At 49.4% G+C, this 14,418-nt stretch overlaps 1 protein-coding gene across 2 annotated transcripts in view; it reads right to left on the bottom strand.

Moving 5' to 3' along the window:
- The window catches only part of GTF3C1 (general transcription factor IIIC subunit 1), a 1,956,011-nt gene that overhangs the window by 1,396,364 nt on the left and 545,229 nt on the right, over positions 1–14,418 (bottom strand). The gene's annotated exons all lie outside the window — the stretch shown is intronic.

The raw sequence follows: 14,418 nt of genomic DNA on the forward strand, positions 1-14,418 counted from the left end.
TTTGTCCGCCCTGGCGTTCAGAGAACCTGCCAGGTGTTGAACCATCAGGAAAATGCCCTGATGTTCCAGCCAGGTCCAGAGGCGCAGAGCCTCCTGACAGAGGGTCCATGAAACCACCCCGCCTTGCTTGTTGCAGTACCACATGGCAGTGGTGTTGTCTGTGAACACCTGCACTATTCTCCCCTCGACAGAGGGAAGGAATCCCTTCAGTGCAAGTCGGATCGCCCGAAGCACCAGAAGGTTGATATGGAGCTTGGAATCCGCCGGAGACCAGAGGCCTCTGATCTCTGCCTCTCCCATATGGCCGCCCCATCCCAGGAGGGACGCATCCATCACCACTGTAAACTCAGGCTGGGGAATGGAGAGGCATCTGCCGTCGACCCAATGCTGGTTCATGAGCCACCACTGTAACTGTCGTGCAGTACCCTCTGAGACCTGGACGTGATCGGACAGGTTCCTCTGATGCTGTGCCCACTGGAACTTCAGGTCCCACTGCAGAGCCCGCATATGCCATCTATCATGTTCGATCAGCAGGATGCAGGAGGCCGAAGGCCATGAGGCCCAGCAGCCTCAGGGTCACTCTGACCGAAACCCGAGACAAGGGCTGAAAGATCGGAATCAGAGCCCGAATATCTCGGACTCGCTGTTCGGGAGGATAGACCCGAAACTGCGCCTTGTCCAGAACTGCTCCGATGAAGAGGAGCTTCTGAGAGAGAATCGGGTGCGACTTCGGGATATTGATGGAGAACCCCAGCAAATGCAGGTCGGCCGGCCGTAGTCTGGAGGTGGGAGACTACTGTCTGGGGCGAGCCCGCCTTCAACAACCAGTCGTCGAGATAGGGGAAGACTGAAACCCCTGATCGGCGCAGATGAGCTGCGACCACTGCCATCACTTTCGTGAACACCTGAGGGGCGCTGGTAAGGCCAAAAGGGAGCACAGTGAACTGAAAGCGCTAGTGGGCTACCGAGAACAGCAGGTAGCGTCGGTGGGCCCGCAAGACCGGGATGTGGAAGTAAGCATCCTGCAAGTCCAGCGCTACCATCCAGTCTTGTGGATCGAGAGCAGACAAGACCTGAGCCAAAGTGAGCATCTTGAACTTCTCTTTGCGGAGCAAGCGATTGACGTTCCGGAAGTCCAAGATAGGACGCAGGCCCTTGTTTTTCTTTGGCACCAGAAAGTAGTGGGAATAACAATCATGACCTACTTCTGACGTCTGAACGCACTCGATGGCCCCCTTGGCCAAGAGGGCCGCAACTTCTTGCTGAAGAAGCACCAAGTGATCCCCCAACATGCGGTGGCACTGAGGTGGCACGGCTGGAGGAATAGTCTTGAAGGGGAGAGAGTAGCCCCTTCGGACTATCTCTAAAACCCACCCGTCCGATGTGATGGTGCACCAGTGGGAGAGGTGATGGCAAAGCCTGCCGCCCACTGGCATTTGATGGGCTTGAAAGTTCGGACTAGGAAGGTTTGGAGGCAGTAGTGGCCGGGGTGGAGGTGGACTGACCCACCCGCTGGCCCCTTGGTCCGCCACAGCGGAACTGGCGTCCGCGCTGGGATTGTTGCTGCTCAGGCTTGTGGCTCTGTTGCGAACGCTGCGGGGGCCCCTTTCGGTGCCACGACGCGGCAGCCCGTCACCGGAGAAGATGAAACCAACAACCGCCGAACCACTGGAGAAGAGGGGGCGTTCAAAGACGAGTCAATGACCCGACGCCGGCCCAGTGCCGTAGGATACGCGACCGGCATCAGGTCAACGTCGACCGCGCCGAAGGAGATGCCAGAACGACCTCTGCCACAACGCGTGGCGCAGGAGACCGAAGCTGGGTCGGAGCCAGGGCGGCTAAGGAACGGTGCTGAAAAGGTGTCGACTCCACCTCCGACGAGGCAGCCGCCTGCGTGGAGGGACAAGGGGGGCCCGGGGACACGCCCCGCCCCCTAGCCAGCCCCTGCGGCGCTGCCAGACCCAGCAGCCGCCGGCGCCTAGGCGGTGTCACCTCGGCTTCGGACAAGGCCGCCGCCTGCCCAGAGGACCGAGGGGGACTCGAGGACACGCCCTGAGCCCCGGCAACCTCCTGTGACACCACAGGGACCCCCGCGGGGGTTTGGGGCGAGGCAGAGGCACGGTGGTCCGAAGGAGGGAACCCCCGAAAGGCCGCACCCCGACGGCACCACATCCTCCAAACCTGAATCCGAAGCGGTCGGCGCCAGAGCAGCCGGCGACGCTGCAGAAGTGCCCGCACGCGGCAAGGGATCCGCAGACGTCCCAGGAAGAGAAGGAGGAGAAGGAAGAGCCAAAGAGGCCTGCAAGTCTGCCGCATAGGCCTCCATCTGGGCTCTGGTGGCCCCCGCACCGGGGAACGGCGGATAGGGTGACGACGTGCGGGCCGCACCACCCGCGGAGAACCCACACCCCCAACAGGCCGGGGACCGGTCCTCGTGGACAAACTGCGACACTTACCAACAGGTGAGCGACGCCCTTGCGGCCTGGGAAAAGGAAGATGTCGGAGGCGGTGGGTCTTGAAGCCATCCGCGGGGGTTGGGCGCGGCGACGCCGCCGACCTGGACATGCTTGCCGAAAGGTGCTTCATCCGGCGCTCCCGCCGGGACTTCGGCTTCATTTGCTGACACGCCTCACAATCTGTGGAGTTGTGGTGCTCCCCCAAACACCACATGCAGATGGGATGAGGATCTGTCGCCGACATCTGGCGCGCGCAAGACGAGCACGTCTTGAAGCCCGAAGGCATTCACAAACAGTTTCCAAGAAAAATGCTTAAAAGCAGAAAAAGGCGGCCTGAAACAGACCAGGAACACGATCCAGGTCCGCGTTGCAGGGGGAAAAGAAGAAAACTGACGTCAGTGCGCCGGGGTGGGGCTTATGTGACCTAGCTGACGTCACGCCCGCAGAGGACGTCGGGCGGAGGCGGGTGGTACAGCCCCCCGGTGCGCAGATATGCTGGGCAAGAAAGTTTTCCGGGTCCAGTCTCACGCCTGGGGATAATTCTATGTTAAGGAATCTGCGGCTAGTAGTCTCTATCAGATGTTTGGTTTATGGTTCTGCTGACCACCAGGTCCACTCTGTCGTACTTTAATATTCGGGACCGCGTAGGGGACAGGGCTCTACCCCTGTCTATCTTGGTATTAGCAAACCGCAAATGGTAAATGCGGCATGTACAAGTGCTTTATATATCGTTCTAGCTATGAATGCACTGTGTACACGTTATTCTGCTTCACTACGCGGGTTCCATTTTGGAAGCAGTGGCCATCTTGTCATTGCCCTCACATAGGCTATAATGGAGTAAATACGGGCCTCACAGTACATGGGCTTTCCCTCTGACTTCTCTGTGACCTGGGCAGCTGGCTCTGCTGCCCCAGGTCAAACCGGTCTCACGAGCTCCCCTTCCTCCGTCCACCTGTGATTAGCATCAGGGCTTGACCCGTCATAAAACCCTTTCATTCTATACAATCCCCCGGCTAATCTCTTCCACACCTGCTTGTTCCTGCTTTATGACTTGTTTCCCAAAACAGGAGATGCTCATGTTTATTGGGGGGTCTATTGACATCAAATGTGGGATCTGAACCTTACTGTGTAAATCATTGTGGGCTGGCCGAACTGGAATGTGGGATGGTCATCATGACTCTGCTTTTTCGTTTGTAATGTATACTTATAATGGCCATATCGTAAACCAAGGAATGTGTGCCTGGAGCATGATATTTTGTACTTAAGGAGAAGCCCGTTCCTATGATTTTCAGCAGTCTCCTGAGAACATACACGCTGTTGTACTTCTAGGATACCTGTAATTGGTCTGCAGCCAATAAACGAATCTTTGACTTCACCCAGAAGACTCTGTGTTTCTGTAGGTCTGGAACAGGGTGAACCCAGAAGTCATAGGGTGTGTGCCCCTGCACCGCTGGGTCTAAAATACCCAGTACTTCAGTTTGGCGCCCAACTCGGGACGATTTCAGCGGTACCAGTCCAAGCCAGAGGTTCGTGAGGAGCTTCGTGTGGAAATTCCGGAGGAAGGCCGCCACTTCATCGACCCCTGCATGTCGACGTGGTCCGAAAGTCTTTTCTGCGAGGTTCTCCGCGTCCCGACGGCTACGAAGGACTGCTGCCCTGATTAATCGACCTGTTTTGGACCCTTGACGAATCTGAGAGAGCGAAACAATCGAGAGAGTCTTCTGGTGACGCCATCGATCAACAATATTCAGTTAAGTATAAGTGGAGCGTCTCCCATTTGTTTTGGTATCCTTCAGGATCATTTGAATTAGTGAATTGGAGTTTGCAAACGCCAAAGCCAGAGGACTCGTGTATTCACGAGACTATCGTAATCGATAATCCTTTGACGTTTGGATCTAGACTAGTGAGCAAAGATGCCTGGTTCTGGACTATTTGGTAGATTATTCTGTTTGGGTTGTGGAAAAGATTTCCAGCTAGAGGAATCATGTCCGGTTCCTCCGGTTGGAACTCCAACTTATGAGCTCTATGTAAAACATGGCGTAGGCCCCATTGCATATAACGAAGTATGGATCCACTACACTAGGAAAGACGGTGTTTTAAAATGGCCCCAAAATGGTAGTTTCGATACCGATATTTTAGATAATTTGGAAATTAAATTGTTTAAGAAGAAAGCCCGGCCGGCGATGTTTGACTCTTTCCGCTTATGGCGAAAGGAAGCCAAACAAAAGGAAATTAAGTTAGCGAAAAAGAATAAGAGAGAGAAAGGTATGACAGTAATGCAAGCAGCTGTACAATTTAAAGACAATGAGGAGGAGCAGATGAGTGAGCAATTGCATAGGCAGCGCAAGTTAGGGATTGACAAATGTTACCCAGCTTTACCACATTCTAAGCAGGATGAGCTAGAAGAAAAGGAGAAAGATCCCCTGATGTCACATTTGTTGAGTTCGCCACCCCCGTATGCTCAAAATGCCACGGCGCCTCCCCAGCTTGTAAATATGCCACCTCCAGTCAATATACTGCAAGCCTTGCCGCTACCGCCAGCTGCTTTGCAGCCGGCTCTTATCCATGTAGCGCAGCCCTCTCAAGGACCGCCAGTTGTGCTTCCAACTGCCCCCGCACTTCCTGCGACTTTGCCTAATACAGCAGCTGCCTCCCCTGACACTCTTCCTTCCACCACTCCAGTACCTGTCTCTACATCCTCTTTTCTTCCCTCTGTTTTTCCCCCTGTTCTCGCCTCAGCTTCTCCTTCAGCGCGACAGCGCTTAGCTAATGTGGTTACTACATTAATGTCTCCTCTCTTTGAGTCATCTGGTGCGACTCCTGGTTTACAGCGTAAGCAATTGCGTAGCCAATTGCCTAACCCCGATGAGAAAAAGGTAATAGATAACATGGCGCGTAGATGGATTGTTTTTCCTTCACTGTATGATGTGGAATCAGTTGTCAACGTTTTCCATCAATGGGATGCCCCAAAACAGAGATATGTGTTTGAGAAAATGTGCGAAATTCTCTGTGAAGAATTGGAGGATAGTGGTAAAAATCCGAACCCGCAGGAATTGTGTAGAGTGAGGTTCGATTTTGGAACTGGTATAATTGTGGACCGCGGAGTAGATAAAGCAGTTGCGGTTGTATTGTCCTTTAGGAATGATGATTGCCAACAGTCATTGTTTGAACAAGATGTCCTTGTGGGAAAAAAGGTAAAAGCGCGACAATACCCTATGAGAGAAGTTCCCCCGGTATGGAAGGAAGCGGTTGCAGCTGCCGGTGGTAACCCCGCTGTGGCAGCGCATTTCCAGCGTGTTTGGGTGCATGTTCCATGGAAGCGCTCTGAGGTGTTAGCGCTTAAGCAGTCCTTGCCTGATCCCCGTAAAAACCCAGCAGGTTATTATAAAGAGTTGTCACAGACGGCAGGGTCATGCATTATGAATCTGGCCGACATAGACATGTTGTTTGGTAATGTTGTTCCACAGCCTCTATGGGGATCAATTCGTAATGTAGATCACAATGCAGAACTAGGGGATACATGGGCTAACATTGTTGCTGCTGATGCTAGACAAACTGGTGGTGCGAAACCAGAACCTTTAGTAGCTGAACTGCCTGGTAGAATCATTACGTATATGAAGACAATAATGCCTGCGATGCGCGTAAATTGGGACAAGTTGTCTGCATGCAAGCAGAAGAAAGATGAGACAGTGTCAGACTTCTTTACTAGGTTTGAAGAAACATTTATTGACCACAGTGGGCAGGATATGAGTACTGAGGGTGGCCAACGGTTATTTGTGGATAAGTTTGTGCAGAATCTACTCGCTGACCTGTGTAAAAAGTTAAAAGATTCAGAAAGTTCTTGGGCTGTTTCTTCTTCAGCGCAAATACTGGCTACTGCACAGTATTATGAAAATAGAGATAAAGACGAGAAAGATAGAACAGAAAAGAAAACGAAGGAACTAAAGACAAAGGTCCTTTTACAGCAGGCCTATCCGCCACGTGGAGGTCAGAATAATTATAGGCAACCCCAAGGTGTCTATCACCAACCCCAACAGTTTCAGAACAATCAGCAAATGAATGGGTATTACCAACTACGTATCCCTGTAGGTCCCAACCAATGTTCATACTGCAAAGAGGAAGGTCATTTTAAATACAGTTGCCCTAAATTGATGCAGCGTAACGGCAATATGTATGGCGCCAGAGGAAGGGGTGGTCAGCAAGCTCCTAGAGGCAGAGGGCGTGGAAGTGTTCCCCAGAACGCGCGTCCTCTGCCGCCTCAAAGTACCATCAATAGCTTTGATCAGCAAGCTAACGCGATTAGTAATACGGCCCAGTATTATAATAATGATTATTATGCAGAGGACGGTGATGCAGAAAATAATGATTACTAGGACAGCCGTAGACAGAGAGAGGGAGTTGTTTCAGTGCCAGTGGATCAGAGTGGACCATATGTTGAGGTGACTACAGCAAATGTAACGGAGCCTTTTCTGCTGGACACTGGTGCTGCAAAGAGTTCAATCATGCATTCAAAACTCCCTGGCGCACCTTTGTCTGGCGATATAAATGTTTCGGTAGGTTTTTCTGGCGCCCCAGTTAGGAACCCGATTTCTAGTCCCATGTCACTTTCTGTTGGACCTTGCGAGCTGAAAGCACCCCTGATTCTGACAACAGGTTGTGGTGAGAATTTGCTGGGATTAGATTTGTTGAAAAGATTGCACGCTACACTGTATTGTTCTCCTTCAGGAGTACAACTTACATTAGGCAAGAAAGTGATTTCCCCAATGTACTTGTCTAAAAACACAATGCCGCCTGAATTGTCATCCCTTTCGGATGCCCTTTGGGCTACTGGTCCCAATGATGTGGGCCTCTTGGAGATACCGCCATATGTGGTGACTTTAAAGGCTAATGTCAGACTGCCACGTATTCCCCAGTACAAGATCTCTAATGAAGGGCAGAAAGCATTGTTAGACATTGTCAGCGACTTGATTAATAAGGGTGTGATTGAAGAGACAAGAGGCAACGTTTGCAATAGTCCGATTTTACCTGTCTTAAAACGAACGGATCCTTCACAGCCACCTGTTTACAGATTTGTGATCGATCTCAGAGAGGTTAATAAGATTGTTGTGCCACAGTTTCCGGTTGTCCCCGATATAACCGCCTTGTTAACGATGATTCCAGCCTCTGCTGCATGGTTTTCAGTGATTGATTTAAAGAATGCTTTCTTTAGCATCCCAATTGCAGAAGAGAGCAGAGATATTTTTGGTTTTAGTCTGGGAGGCCGAAGCTTCCGCTTCAAACGCGCTCCCCAGGGCTACTGTGAGAGTCCTTCAATATATAGTCAAGCTTTGAAAGCGCAGCTTGATGCACTTGTTTTACCTAGTGGCGCTATCCTGATTCAGTACGTGGACGATTTACTGATCGCTGCGGATACTGAAAAGATTTGTAAAGAAGCCACATTGTCACTGTTGCGTCATTTATCTATTTTCCATCACAAAGTGTCTCTCTCTAAGCTGCAATATTGTCGACAAGAAGTGACCTATTTAGGTCATCTCTTATCGAAGGAGGGAAGGAAACTGACCCCAGAAAGAATTCAAGCCATTGCACAGTTGAGTGTGCCAAGAACACAGAGAGAAGTGCGTGCTTTCTTGGGCATCACTTCATACTGTAGGCATTGGATCCCTAGTTTTTCTTTGTTGGCAAAACCTTTAGTAGCCTTAACATGCAAAGACACACCGAATCCTATCCCATGGTCTGAAGAGTGCCAGAAAAGTTTTGTGGAATTGCGTAATGCATTATGTTCGGCTCCTGTGTTGGGTACCCCTGACTACAGTAAGCCATTTACATTGTATGTTCACGAGAAAGATGGATGTGCGTTATCAGTGTTAACACAGCCTTTTGGCGACAGACCGCGCCCATGCGCATATTTTTCATCAACCTTGGACCCTGTAGCAAGGGCATTGCCAAGCTGTCTGAGAGCGACAGCTGCTGCAGCGATGTCTATCCGACAATCTGCTGGTTTGGTAATGGACAATACATTGATTGTTATGGTTCCACACGCTGTAGACACATTATTAAATAGGACCAAGACACAACACTTGACTAGTGCGCGATTATCAGGTTATGAGCTTACACTGTTAGCAAATCATATACACATAAAGAGATGCAATACGCTGAATCCAGCTACATTGTTGCCAATTCCAGCAGACTCAGATGAGATTGAGCAACATGACTGTCTGTTCAGAACAGAAGAAGAGACGAAAGGGAGAGTAGATCTAAAAGATACTCCCCTGACTGAGTGTGATGGCACTTTATGGGTGGATGGTTCATGTTTCAAACTCCCTAATGGTGACACGACTGCTGCATATGCTATCACGACTTTGCACACGGTCGTGGAAACTGCACGAGTGCCACATAATTCGGCCCAAGCAGCAGAATTAATCGCCCTCACGAGAGCATGCGTGTTATCTGAAGGAATCAGAGTGAATATATACACAGATAGCCAGTACGCCTTTGGCGTGGCTCATAATTTTGGGCGACTGTGGAAGGAGCGTGGGTTCCTGACGTCGCATGGAGCTAAAATTCGGAATGGCAAGTTGGTGAATGATCTCCTTGAGTCACTGACCCTACCGTTGCAAGTTGCGATCATGAAATGCAGTGCGCACAGGAAAGTCACAGATGATGTTGGACGTGGGAATTCGTTTGCTGATGAGACCGCGAAAGAAACAGCACAGAATGTAAAGACTAGAATGTATGTTGCAGGCCCCGCAAGATGGGTTAATGATGTGGGAATGTGTGAGAACACAATAGAGAGTGTGAAGTCGCTTCAAGCTGAAGCCACAGAGGAAGAGTTAAGCAAGTGGAGAGAAAGTATGGGTAAGTTGGATGAGAATGGTTGTTGGATTGATCTGACAGAACATAGGCGATGGTTGTTGCCTGATGCATATGTGCTTCCAGTGGTTACTATGGCACATGGAATGGCACATATCAGTACGAAAGGTATATGCAAGTTGTTGGCTCCAGTATGGCAGAATGCTGGGATTCCCAAGTGTGCAGAGAATGTGGTCAAGAATTGCATGGTATGTCTGAAGTATAACCCTGGTAGGGGAACCCCAACTCCAGCTGGTCACTTTGCACCCCCATCATGTCCATTTGAAGTTTTGCAGCTGGATTTTATTCACATGGAAAGATGCAACAACCTGAAATATGTACTGGTGGTTGTTTGTGCTTTCTCAAAATGGATAGAGGCTTATCCTCTGAAAGATAACACTGCCCTATCCACAGCCAAAGCCCTTGTGAAGGAATTTTTCCCTAGGTTTGGGATGCCAAGAATGGTGTGGTGTGATAACGGAAGTGAGTTTGTGGGTAAAGTGATGAAGAATGTATGTGAAGGGTTAGGGATAAAGCAGAAGTTCCATGCTGCAAATCACCCCCAATCAGCTGGATTAGTAGAACGCTACAATGGAGCCTTAAAGCTCAAGCTGGCCAAAATCCAGGCGAGCACCGGTCTTAAATGGCCTGACGCTCTGCCTTTAGCACTCCTGTCCACCAGAATGACCATACACTCACGAGTGGGACTTAGCCCTTACGAGGTTGTTTTTGGCCGTCCGGCCAACGTATGGGGTGTACCGAGGCCTACGAAGTTCAGTGAGATAGAGCATCCAGTACTGCTTGATTACCTGTATGATTTGACTGTTAAACTGCGTGTTTTGCACCAACAGGTACATGATACTCTCCCTCAAGCCTCTGAAACTCCTGGACACCCTATCAACCCTGGTACGTGGGTGCTAGTCCGAAATTTCCAGCGCAAGAGCAACGACGAGCCTCGCTGGATCGGCCCTCATCTTGTTCTTCTTTCGACAAGATCAGCAGTGCGAGTAAAAGGGAAGAAACACTGGATCCATGGTACCCACTGCAAAGTAGTCCCCTTGCCTCTGCCATATGACCAGTGGGTCAAGGAGGGTATCGCCGACTCTGAGACAGACACTGTACCTCGTTTTGTACCATTCAGTGACGCACGCATAAAAGACACAGTTTCAGACCAAGAGAGTGACAATATTCTGCAGGAAGCTGTGCCACCATCAAATCGACTGGACACCACTGAGCCTGAACTTTTGTTTCAAGACCAAACAGCACCTGGCCGTCTCCGCTATAATTTGAGACCTAGGCCCATGGACAAATAAAGATTTCCTCACTATTTCCTTTTTGACATTTTTTGCTCTCCCATCTGAAAGACTTTCTTGATTTTTGTTTTTCGAACCACCATCCGGGTTCTGCCGCAGGGTCGCGGTGCCAAGACTTTGGGGTACAGGCCGAAGACGCTAGGTCAACGGTTCTGGTTGGTCTAGGGCGTTTCCCTGGACTGACAGGCGTGCTCCTTAGCAGAAGACACTCATCCGCCGCGAGCGGCCCGAGTAGAGGATGGAGTTTTTTAAGATGGAGAGACCGATTGAGGAAATGAACTTTAACGCAAGGATGTGTAAAATTGTAAAAAGTAAATGTTTTGTCTTTTTGTGCCTTTTTACACTGTGTAGCATAACAATGTTTATTGTAGGATGTGTTTTTCTCCGCTCAAAAGCCCATTGAACCCACTGAACAGCCTATACCTCTTTCTACTGCCTCCTCTCACTCTTTTCACCCTTTGCCTGAGCACGAACAGACCAGACGATCAGAGTTCGTAAATAACTCGTTTATCCAACTCTTGCACCAGCACCAACTAGTACTGAATACGACCAATTGCTGGGTGTGTGGGTTAATGCCCCATACCATTAACAAGGGTATTCCCTACCTGGTGCTGCCGTATAGTTACAATGGATCGTCATGGGCATTCCAAACCATGTTTCTCTATGCTCTAGATACGTACTCCCCTCGCCAACCGCGTTCCATCAGACCCATCACCAATAATAAGGCTTTGATGAAAGGAGTTGCCGATATGAGTAGGGATATCGATGCATACTCATCCATTCCCAAAGAAGAGTTGAGACCTTATGTAGGATGGAACGCGACGGGGTATAGTATTAGTCTGGGTGAAAGACAGCGAAAAATCTCATCTCCAATCTGGGTCGTACCCCACATGGGTCGGTTCTGCTTACAGGGTAATGGTCAGAATCCTAGAGCTCAACTGGGAAGAAGTGACTGTACTGAAACGTACACCTTCCCGTCACAGTTTTCCCCTGCGTTTTTGGCTGCCAAGGGCACATATTTAATCTGTAATGACCGAGCATATACATGGCTGCCCCCTGATTTCTCGGGCACATGTTATATTGCGAACTTGCTACCGCCGACATTTACTGCTGCCTCTGACTATCACAAGACCAGAGTTGTGAGAGGTGTGATTAGTAAGGAGGATACTGCCGGTCAGGAAGCGGGAGACTTCTTCTTGGGTTTCCTGCCGTTTTGGGGACCTATGGTCAATAGTAGGAACCTGAGACAACTGACTCGTGTGGTTGAATCCACTGTCAATGTAACGGCTGGTGCCCTTAGTAATCTGACAGCTGAGCTCCAAGCGGATCGCCTTATGACTCTGCAGAACCGCATGGTTCTAGACGTTATTCTTGCAGACCGCGGTGGGGTATGCAAGGTCATCCAATCCAGTTGCTGCATTTTCATACCAGATAATGCTCCAACAGTGTATCAAGCCATCTCCAAACTCCATAAAATATCTGAATCCATACACGTGGATAAGGGAGACTGGTCACTGGTGGGGTGGTTCTGGGAATTGATATCTGCCTGGGGTTGGAAAGTTCTGATGGTCATTGGAATGATCTTAGCCATTCTTTTCCTGTTCTGTCTGTGCATACAGTGTGCTCCTGCGATATGTGGCCTCTGTGCTACCTTATGTGTAAGGAAACCTGTATCGAGGGACGAACTAAGTAATAGGATGATGCTACAGCAACATCTCCATGACTTTGTGAACATTGACCTAGATTCGGATTAAGATGAGTATAGTGATTGCCTATGTAAGGGCAAAAGGAGGGTCTGTCGTACTTTAATATTCGGGACCGCGTAGGGGACAGGGCTCTACCCCTGTCTATCTTGGTATTAGCAAACCGCAAATGGTAAATGCGGCATGTACAAGTGCTTTATATATCGTTCTAGCTATGAATGCACTGTGTACACGTTATTCTGCTTCACTACGCGGGTTCCATTTTGGAAGCAGTGGCCATCTTGTCATTGCCCTCACATAGGCTATAATGGAGTAAATACGGGCCTCACAGTACATGGGCTTTCCCTCTGACTTCTCTGTGACCTGGGCAGCTGGCTCTGCTGCCCCAGGTCAAACCGGTCTCACGAGCTCCCCTTCCTCCGTCCACCTGTGATTAGCATCAGGGCTTGACCCGTCATAAAACCCTTTCATTCTATACAATCCCCCGGCTAATCTCTTCCACACCTGCTTGTTCCTGCTTTATGACTTGTTTCCCAAAACAGGAGATGCTCATGTTTATTGGGGGGTCTATTGACATCAAATGTGGGATCTGAACCTTACTGTGTAAATCATTGTGGGCTGGCCGAACTGGAATGTGGGATGGTCATCATGACTCTGCTTTTTCGTTTGTAATGTATACTTATAATGGCCATATCGTAAACCAAGGAATGTGTGCCTGGAGCATGATATTTTGTACTTAAGGAGAAGCCCGTTCCTATGATTTTCAGCAGTCTCCTGAGAACATACACGCTGTTGTACTTCTAGGATACCTGTAATTGGTCTGCAGCCAATAAACGAATCTTTGACTTCACCCAGAAGACTCTGTGTTTCTGTAGGTCTGGAACAGGGTGAACCCAGAAGTCATAGGGTGTGTGCCCCTGCACCGCTGGGTCTAAAATACCCAGTACTTCAACTGATGCAGCAGCCACCCAAGAGGAGGTCACCTTGCTCAAGGAGGTCAGATCCACCCCCCCTCCCCACCAAGTGTGAAGACGTCAGGACCCCCAGATGCCACCCTGCATCAATATCGAGGGTGCAGCAACCAAAGCTTGTCTGAAGTCCAATCTGGACTCGAACACTGCAAAGACCGACCAGCCGAAGAAGGATGTCAGCATCACAGAGGGGAGCACCTTGAGTGGCCCAGCTGGCTTGTTTTGTCCCCCTCTGCAGGTCTCACAGAGAACCTTTGAGTGCCTACGACACACGGGAACAGCCAGCCACAATTCTCTGCACCTGAGCTCCCTGGCCCGGGTCAATGAACACCAAATGTGCCAACCCTGCTCCCAGGACCCTCACGAACTGAGCCCCCTCACCGGACACGAACTCCGAAGCCCACACCACTGGATTCCGGCACCCATCATGTGGGGTCTATCATAGCCCGCTGGGAAATTAAATATGACTGTTTCCCACAAGAGAAACTAAAGGTTACATGTATCTCTGAATAATGAATTAAGGAATGACGAAATTCTAACAGGGACGAAACTAATTTTGGAACTTGTCCGTTGGGCTTCGGAAAACGAATTACTTACACGGAAACCTGAGATATAAACATATTCAGGATCCACGATATACTTTTTTTCGGGACTACTTATTAGGTAGATCTCCGGAACTCTAACTCGTGAGATAGGTGGACATCGCCGGTTTCGAATTAAGAAAATACCGGTCGTATTATGGCCGTGTCCAGTAAACTAACTTGAAGAAACAGAACTTGTTAGTCACAGAAAACTTTCTTTTTGAAAGCCTTGAGGAAGTCACTGGATGTGACGAAACACGTGTTGGCTGTTGCGCTTTTGGATCAAGACTGTAAAGCTTCAAACATCCCTTACAAATAGTTTCCCCACTGTTATGCCTTCTTAGGAACAAGGGGTCTTTATGGTTTGGTTTGAAAATTGTGGTTTTTAAATGTTTGTTTAAATTAAAAAGAATATCTTGTGTATGAATCCATCTTTGTTTGGCGCCAGTGATATATTGAAACAATTGAATGTAGTTTGCTTATAAAGGTTAGACATAAAGGGAAAAAGGGTATCACTTCTGAGTGCCGAGGTACTTGTATTGTAT

The sequence above is a fragment of the Triturus cristatus genome, chromosome 10 (assembly GCF_964204655.1).
Source record: "Triturus cristatus chromosome 10, aTriCri1.1, whole genome shotgun sequence".
Taxonomy (NCBI): domain Eukaryota; kingdom Metazoa; phylum Chordata; class Amphibia; order Caudata; family Salamandridae; genus Triturus; species Triturus cristatus.